At 34.3% G+C, this 6,754-nt stretch overlaps 1 protein-coding gene across 1 annotated transcript in view; it reads left to right on the top strand.

Annotated features, from left to right (window-relative positions):
• Positions 1–3,567: 3,567 nt before the first annotated feature.
• LOC111058491 (U4/U6 small nuclear ribonucleoprotein Prp4) overlaps positions 3,568–6,754 on the top strand; it is a 35,601-nt gene continuing 32,414 nt past the window's right edge. Inside the window, exon 1 of the mRNA XM_022346027.2 lies at positions 3,568–3,764. The gene's annotated coding sequence lies outside the window, so the exon portion shown is untranslated. The remainder of the gene's footprint in view (positions 3,765–6,754) is intronic.

The raw sequence follows: 6,754 nt of genomic DNA, 5'->3' as shown, positions 1-6,754 counted from the left end.
GAAGAAGTGATATTCAAAAGAAAAACATATTTTCACAAAGTTTCAATTTAATTAAAAAATGTTATTTCGTTTTTTTCCTTCAACCATGGAACATTTTTAGAGAATATCGGGGATGATATTCTACATACAGTTATAATTATGGTTAAATTAGAAATTTGAGAAATGCAATTTTGAGAATGTAACACAGTTTGGAAACGCTCCTATTTTTTCTGTTGCTGGGCCAAGCCTCAACTTATTTTAGGTATATAGTAATACAGTACTAGTGTGTCACTCGCATAAAATAATTAGTAGATTTTAGTGTAAGATTTATAAGCAATATGGTATTCTCTATACCATTCCATGTTCAATAATAAGGATTAATAAACTGTAATTGATTTATTGATTCCTATTCCTATAATTGACCGAAGCGAAGCTGAGGTCTTAGTTTCGACTCGATCGGCTTTTGTTTGTTTGTACCGCAGTTACAGTCGCAGTTATTGTCCGATTTAGATGAAATTTGGTATACAAGTTCTTTGAAACAAGGCGCAGAAACCTATGTGTAACGATTTTTGATAAGACCTCAGGTTTTAATATAAATTGTGCCGCTCTAAAATGTGATGTATTGAATGAATGGTATCGTTGGAATGCTATCGATAGAGGACAAGAGTTGTCAGCGGTGAACCTTAAAACGTCTGAGCCGCTCCAAATCATAGGTACTGTATTCATTAATTGAAGAAAACTTCTCACTTGATTTCACCCATTTCTTCTTCCCTTTTTAACACGATATTTCCCTGTTTCATAGATGAATAGTTTCTAGACCTACCGAACCGACCGGGGACATCACAGCTTAGCTCTTGTTTTCGTTTTAGTATGAGATCGGAAACCGACTTGTGAGCATAAACATACTGCATAGGCATAATAAGCCGCCATAACATTGAATCCACTTTTCATGAAAAATATTACTAGTAGTTCTGCGAACAGTAAACCTCGCTCATGAATACAACTCTCAATCTAATGAGAAGGGCCAGTAAGTACAGTAGCCTATATTGTGAAGATTTAGCCATGTCATCTATTATTTTCTCCATTGAAAGTGCTAGAGACACTGTTTGCAGGGACACCGGACTTATCAAGGAGGTACCTTTATATCGTCTCCATATTCACAATATAATTATATATTACAACTTTTCTAATAATTATAAGAAATCGGTCAACTGACGGAAAAGTGGAATATGCAGTAGGCAATTTAGATTATGAATCGTCTCACAGACGATGGTGAGATGGAAAATGATTCTAAATAAGATGGGTTTGTTGGTGACAATGACAGGAGGTTGCTAATGATGTTTTTAATGGAAAGTGTATCCAAAGTTATGGCTTGTTATGCCTATGCAGAATGTTAATGCTCACAAATCGGTTTCGATCTCATACCAAAAGGAAAACAATTAAGACTTGACACTGTTGAGCGACACAAAAATGCATACAATACAATAGTTATTGTACCTGATAAACTGAAAATTCAGTTAAAAAATAATTAAAATAATAACTGATAGTTATGAATAAAAGAAGTTGGAGATTAAAGAAATGTTTATGATGTTATAATAATTATTATTGTCTACAGCTAAAATAGTTGAGTTATCTGCTACATAGATAATAATAGTTATTCATGTATTGATATTAAACATTTTTTAAAAATAATTTATCCAATTAATATGATAAATTAATTTAATAATAATAAGATGATTCAATTTAATTATTCTATATAGTCATAATTAATTATAATTTTATAATGATATATTATTAGAATAAGATAAAACAATTATTAGTATCGTCTGCAAAAAGAATCTGGACGGTACGAGATTTGAACCTGGGTCCCACGGTGTGATTACAAAAAACCGGAGGTCTTACCAAAAATCGTTACACATACGTTTCTGCGCCTTGTTTTAAAAAAACTTGCATACCAAATTTCATCCAAATCGGACAATAGCTGCGGTACAAACAAACAGACAAAAGCCGATCGAGTCGAAACTAAGACCTTAGCTTTGCTTCGGTCGGTCAATTAGCAACCTCCTGTCATTGTCACCAACAAACCCATCTTATTTAGAATCATTTTCCATCTCACTATCGTCTGTGAGACGATTCATCGTCTAAATTGCCTACTGCATATTCCATTTTTCTGTCAGTTGACCGATTTCTTATAATTAATTGTTAGAAAATTTGTAATATTGTAAATATGGGGACGATATGAAGGTACATCCTTGAGAGTCATTTATGAATCCGGTGTCCCTGGAAACAATGTCTTTAGCACTATCAATGGAGAAAGTAATAGATGACATGGATAAATCTTCACAATATACTGTACTTTCTTAATGGCCCTTCTCATTAGTTTGAAAGTTGTAGGCTATTCATGAGGGAGGTCTACTGTTTGCAGAACTACTAGTGTATAAATACAGCAGTTTCACAGTTATTGCTTTTCTTATTCTGAAACTCAGAACAAATATCAGATCAGATCACTACCTCCGTAAACAAAGCCATAGTGCAAGACAGGTGGTTGATGGTAACGTCAGCACAGGTAGGGCTCCTACACCAATAAAAACACTAGCTGATATAGATCAGCTGAAATCAACAAATTTTTATTGGTGTAGGAGCCCTACCTGTGCTGACGTCACCAGAATGCACTATATGGCTATATAATAAGCCTATTGAACTTGGACCTCTACATAGCAATTACTTTACAAAAGTCAATCTATATTGTTGAGTTGAGTATGATTATATTGAAATGTACATTCAAATAATATCAGAGTCACCTGTATTTTTTTGGAATTATACTTGTTATCCAATGTTTCAATTTATAATAATTGAAATACAAGTAATAAAAGGGCAAAAATTGAATGTAATCTCCAATAAAATGGGTCTTTTGGAAATAGGATTTCTAATACAAAGTTTTCCGACAGCGGAATCACAAGAAAAACAAGCAGTTTGGTTTTATGCCGATAGTTCAACTAATATTGAGATTCAACAAAATATCGATTGTAGAATCTCAATAATGATTAGAGCTACGGCTATCGATGTTAAACATAGTTTACGGATAACAGAACAGATAAGAGATACTGTAAATTGATTTGAATATTTTTCCTCAAAGTGGGTGAAAAAGCCACCCCGGTTATGACGGTATAGGCTATATTATAGAAATATTTCTATTTATTTTGAATCACTAATTGTAATTCAAATTTGGAATTAATCTATCATATTCAATTTCAAAATTATTTAACATCCCACACGAGCTTCAGTTACCTGAAATTATTGTTTTAATTTAAAAAATGTAAGGAAATACAGAAAGTTTAGACTTTTCCTTTTAAAAACTGAGCGCGATGATAAGGCCCATTCACAATGATGCAATATTTCTCAATTTATTCAACTGCCTATTTATATACAGATTTAGCTGTTCACTTCACAATCAGTCTATTATTAATTGATGTTCAAAAATCAAAATAATATTTTGATTATATTGTAATCTATGAATAATAAATAGAAATCCAAGTTAATCTACACTGGAAATTTATTATAACCAATATATCTAGCTGGCACTGAGATTGACGCCGCGACAACGATCGAATTCGCGTGAAGATTCAAGATACTAGATAGAGAAATCATAGGTTAAAGGTTATGTTTATGTTCTTGTGAATAAACAATGGATGGATTGCTTTGTATAAAATATTAATATTTACTGCAATGCATGTTCTATAAAACATATCTAAATTAAATTTTTGTGGATTCTCATTCATTTCAAGGTAAGTTAATCCACTTTATTATTAATTGTAGCTTATTTTCCTTGTATAGGCCTACTTCTCAAGTATTGCCATTCAAGTATTTATTGCAATAATTCAGTAATGTCTTAAAATTTCACTTTGATTTACATTTTAGTACGGTATCAGTACTTCCATTTTATATTAATTAATAATATAATAATAATCACTTTTATTCACTTCATTGTACAATTTTACAAAGCATAAAACATAAAAAATATCAAGTGCACTCCTCATTAGGCTAGGCCTGCGTCGAGGAGTGGTTCGTCTTATGAATTACAGAAAATATATAAAAAAAAACGATTCAGCTGCTTCAAGTACTATATAGAGCTACTTACATAAATAGTATTATCTTATGCCATTAAGCAATCTAAACAAAAATACACATCTTCCACAAAAATAAACAAATTGATTACAATGCTTAGTTTATATAGCCTAGTTTACAGAATAAAGTTAAACATATTTCAATGAAAAAAATGAAACGAAACAATTTATGAAGCCGATAAATACAGTCTTAACCTTCTACAGAAAATCGATAAGGAGGACTCTCTAGAAATATCGAAAGGTAAAACATTAAATAAACGAGGACCCTGAAAGGCTGCATGACCAGCCGCAGATGCAGTTACACATCTCGGCTCATACAGTTTCTCTCTGGCTTGACCACGAGTTGTATATCCATGTTCAGGAGTCACTGGAAAATCTAATGGTCGTTCAAATACATATTTTAATAAGTTCAATTTATATAAATCCTCAGGGCTTAGAACTTTGAATTCTATATAGATTAGGTTAGTGGGATATCTAACTGGTCTATTCAGACATATTTTTACAATTTTCTTATATTGCAAAATAAGGGGTTGTAAGATGGAAGATCCACAACCTCCCCATCCAACAATGCCGTATTCAATTACAGAAGAGATTAGGGCAAGGAATACCATCCTCAACTGGTACAATGGAAGAATATTTCTCAATTGAACAAACTTATAAAATGTTTTCCTTAATCTATTGCAAACATAAGAAATATGTGGCTCCCACCTCAGTCGAGAATCTATCATGATGCCTAGGTATTTTACAGAATCATGAACAAAGAGAGGAACACACTGGCAATAAGACTGATTACAGTCAGGTTTATGAATAATTATTTTAAGTTGGTACTCCTCAGAGGGCTTACCAGCCATTGTGAGGTAAAAGGGTAGAACCACAGTTTTATCTTTATTTATACATAATTTATTGTGGTCACACCAATTTTTTATCTTTGCTATACCACTATTTGCTTTCTTAAATGTTTCCATCCATGAATTTCCATGAAACAGAGCTACAGTGTCATCCGCAAAAGAGTAGAGAGAGCCACAGTCTAGATCAATATTTAATAAATCATTAATATAAATTAGGAATAGAATTGGGCCAAGCACTGTTCCTTGTGGAATCCCAGCTTCAACTCTCCTATCGTTGCTAATTGTATCATCAATTTTTACGGCTTGTGACCTTAAGTTTAAGTATGACCTAAAAATTTTCAAAACTATGCCTCTAAAACCGATAATTTCAATTTTATTTAGCAAGAGTTCATGGTCCACTGTGTCGAAAGCCTTGTGTCGAATTCAATTTCATTTAGTCATAAGCAGTAAATGCATACATAAATTTGTAATTCTGTGTTGACTTTATATTCAGCCAGTGCCAGTGGGTTGCTGATCACCAGAGACCCAACCATTAGCTTAACAGCTTAATGTACAGTATTGGACTGATGAGAAGATTCCAAGTTGTTTGGTGCGGGCGTGGGCGGAGGTAGAATATTTGCCATGATGGTTGGTTGTCTCATGGCCTACTCAATAGTTACGTAAGCTACGGTTGACTCTAATATCTAAATACAACTCAGATGAATGATGGAATGTTGTTGCTTAGCATAGTAGCGTCTTGATGCTTTGAAATAGATAAATCGGTTCAGAAATCAAGTTAAGAGTCTCCGGGACTGTAATGCTCGCTGGGACACCAGTAAATTATTAAGATTCGCAACCTAAGTGGTCGTCAGCCGGATCTCCAGAATTAACTGGCGACCTGGCTTGCTACCTTAGTGTAATGAGATCAATAAGATCTAATGCCTCCCCAATTTTCTCGGACACTCAACAACCCACGTGTTGTTGCAAATGTAAACTTAAACTAATGGCTGAATGTAATACATGCCTATTATTGTGATATCCTCGTTATAATAACATTGGAAAAAGATAGATCCATCCTTGGGCCACTGCTGTTCCTTGTCTACATCAATGACCTTCCCAAGGAAATTGACAACAGAAACAGCTGCATATTGTTTGCCGATGATACCACTATCTTGATACCATCGCAGAAACTTCAAGATCCACACATAATTGTCGAGACAGCACTGGAAGAGGCCACAGATACATGCAATAGACTGAAGCTGACCATTAATAGGAAGAAGACAATCCACATCAGATTCACTCCAATCAAAAACAACCCGGATGAGAGACAAACAAATGATGACTCAATGATGGCAGACTGTACAAGATTCCTGGGGATAACAATTGACTGTCACTTAACATGGAGAAAACATATAGAGCTGTTATGCAAGAGGTTATCATCTGCCGTGTATATTATACGAAGAATCAGAAACATATCAGAGAAAAGTACATCATTCATTGCATACCACTCACTCTTTGCCTCACATTTAAGGTACGGTATTGTTGCCTGGGGATCGGCATCCCAGACACACCTTGACAGAGTCCTGAGAAAACAAAAGTGGGCCTTGAGAACGGTATTGGAGAAAAACATGATGAAGCACTGTAAACAATTAGCTATTTGTGGAGAGTAAAATACAGTATTCTCATTGTACCTGCTAGAAACAATAAATCTGGTTAAGAGGAAAGGCCTAACCACAAGGGGGACGCGACAGTCGAGACCGACGACATTCGAGGCCTACGACCGTAGAGGACTGTTTTACAGTCCTCTACGGTCGTAGGCCTCGA

Source organism: Nilaparvata lugens, chromosome 4 (assembly GCF_014356525.2).
Source record: "Nilaparvata lugens isolate BPH chromosome 4, ASM1435652v1, whole genome shotgun sequence".
Lineage (NCBI taxonomy): Eukaryota > Metazoa > Arthropoda > Insecta > Hemiptera > Delphacidae > Nilaparvata > Nilaparvata lugens.
This window is presented reverse-complemented; position numbering and strand designations above follow the sequence as displayed.